General features: G+C 27.4%; 1 pseudogene; it reads right to left on the bottom strand.

Moving 5' to 3' along the window:
• Positions 1-1,473: 1,473 nt before the first annotated feature.
• LOC126839560 (mitochondrial import receptor subunit TOM70-like) lies at positions 1,474-2,721 on the bottom strand (annotated as a pseudogene).
• Between the last annotated feature and the right edge of the window lie 201 nt (positions 2,722-2,922).

The following is a 2,922-nucleotide window of genomic DNA, read 5'->3' as shown; positions in this document are numbered from 1 at the left end:
ATACTATTTAATCAATAAAGCAACAATACATTTTTCATAAACTAATTATTAAATGAATGTATTGCACGTTATTCAAATCTTGGAAAACTCTTTTTACATATTAGTTTTATTTCTAAGATAAAAATTCATAGAAAGAAGCACTGCAAAGCATTTTAAAATCTGTGTAAACAGTATAAGCACATATGGCAAGCTATTTGATATTTTTTTTGCATTCGCATTGGACAAGAACGTTTTTGTTGAAACAAATTTGTGCAAATTTACAAAGAGCTGATCAAAATTGGGTCGAACACATCGCATAGTTGTTACTTTATTTAAGTCTCGAAAAAAATATATAATTATTTGATGTAATATATTAAGTATACATTTTTAACGAAAAAAAAAAAAAATTAAAAGTAACACTGAACTATTTGATAGTAACTGTTGATCAATTTAATTTAGTTTTCTAATTCAATTGTTTACCTAAAGACTAAAAATATCTACAATATTTGTATTGATTAATTTTAATTTTAACTATGAAAAACGGAATGTTTGAAATGAAATTATTCGTTTATTCTAATGCACTTTTTTTCGAACAACGAATAATTGTATTATTATTCTATGCATTATGTTGTATATAATATATTTACTGCGTTTATAAGCAACCGTTAGTGCGTATATCCTACATTCTATAAATTTACCTCAGCATTGTTTTTGTTATCAATTAATTAAGTCATCAAAATTTCATTTTTGAATAAATGTGCATTATCTCTTATTATAACAATGGAAACAGATTTCGAATTAATACGATTACAATAAAACTATAGGTAGACTTCCTGTCCAGACCGTTTCATGACAAAAAGATCATAAGTCAGACCTAATTCGCGTTGTCTACGTCTAACAAAAAAATCTCCAGAATACCGAAAAATACGAATCATTATACCGAGCACTCTTGTCGCTTCTTAGCTATATTAATTGTATCTACAGTTCTTGATTTTAACAACGTGGGTATACAAACAAGGTATGTACTTGTACATTTTTATAAATAACATTTTAAATTGTATAATCTGTTACTTTCTGTTCTTAATTTATTTACTGTACCGAAATGTATATCGCTCAGCTATAAATAATGAAAGCCATAACAAAAATGTTTCAGCTGTAATTTGTTGTCCGGTTTTTTACAATGTTAACGGTAATAACGGGTTTTTCAATTTATTTCCTTAAATAATAAATAATAACATTTTGTCGAAATTTCCTATCTTAATCATCAGAGACCATTATTTTTTGTTTTGTCACCCCTTCCCCATAATTACGATAAATGGGTAACTATGTCAGTACGTTTTTTTTAAAAACAAATTTTCTATTTAAAATGTAAAAATGAATAACAAAATATTATATACGATATTAGAACTATTGAAAAAATACTTTAACTATTCATTTATAATAATGTTTGGATACAACAGGTAAGAATATTTTAATTGGCTTGATTTTAAACAACTATACTTGCGGTGTCAAACCTGGCCGTTCGACAACTGCTAACTGCGCTCTAGCTGAATCACTCAATGCAAACAGATGTAATAATTCTCTGTGTAATTTTACTAAATTTATGGCTTTTTCCAAACAGACGACAGCTTCATTTAATTTACCGCTGAAATATAAAACATTCGTATTACAAACATACTATATTCACATTTCAATAGGATTTATATTTAAATTTTCTCAATTTACACAATTTTATGTTAAATACATGTGTAATAAATATAATATGTTTAAGACTTTATAGCAATAATAATATCTCACGTTTGCATGTACAGTGCTGCTAGAGTTTCGTAAGGAAAATCACATTTAGGGTCAATTTTAAGCGCCTAATCTAGAAAACTGAACGCATCCTCAAGCGAGTTTTTCCATTTAATAGCGATCGATGCTGTGAATATTAATATCCATTCATTAATAACTGCGATGTAACACACTATGTGTATATATTATTATAATTATTTCATATTTTATTTAAGCGAATGCCTCTGTAAACTAGGAAAGTAACGTTTTCGGGATGGTTTTCATGTACTTTCTTTAACGAGGAATCTGCCTCTTTAAATGCCCCTTTACGAATTAATGCCTACATTACAAAATAACAGCTAATACTAGATATTTTATTGGTTATTAAAAATTAATTCTATATAATTACTAGAGCATAAAGATCATAACTGTCAGCGTTATCTGGATGTTTAATTACAAATTCTTTTAATTTTCTCAGGTATTTTTCAACATCCATCTCGTTAGACATTTGTTTTGCGTGCAAGTATTGAGCATAACACCATAGAACACTTGAAGAGTGAAAGTGTCAAACGTTCCAAGTGCCAAAGTATAAAAATTGTACTTTATAATTTGATTTGTATTTTATTCATTACCGGAAACAATTTTGTAAAATTTTCAAGTAAAGAATAGTTATTTATAAAAAAAAAAATTCTAATAGTTTTAGTTCTACGAATAATTGAAATATTATTTGATATCCGAAACTATCCGGATAGTTTCGGATATCCGGATAGTTGATCAATTATCCGGATATCCGAAATTATCCGGATTTCGGATATCCGTATCCGAATTATCCAGATATCAAATAATCCGGATATCCGCAAAATCCGAATATTAGTCCCAACCCTAATACCTACTATAATAGTAGTTTTGCTACCACTATTATCTCTACGTCTACTACTCCTGCTACCGTGCTACCGTACCGTACTGCATTTCGCTGACGCTAATCCTAAGTGATTGAGTACCGTCCACAGAAAAAAAGATTAATTAATTAAGAAAAATTAATTTAATAAAATTAATTAATTAAAAAAATATTTAATTGTTCAAATTATTATAGTTCACGAGTGTTTTTTTTATACGTTTAATTTCAATTATGTTTATTACTATGTGTATATATTTAACATAACATTATTA

This window comes from Adelges cooleyi, unplaced genomic scaffold (genome assembly GCF_023614345.1).
Source record: "Adelges cooleyi isolate 19-005CV unplaced genomic scaffold, UGA_ACOO_1.1 ACOO_flye_CR_arks_rails_tigmint_CR_PRNA_306, whole genome shotgun sequence".
Lineage (NCBI taxonomy): Eukaryota > Metazoa > Arthropoda > Insecta > Hemiptera > Adelgidae > Adelges > Adelges cooleyi.
Note: the sequence above shows the minus strand (reverse complement) of the source record. Positions and strands in the feature narration are given on the sequence as shown.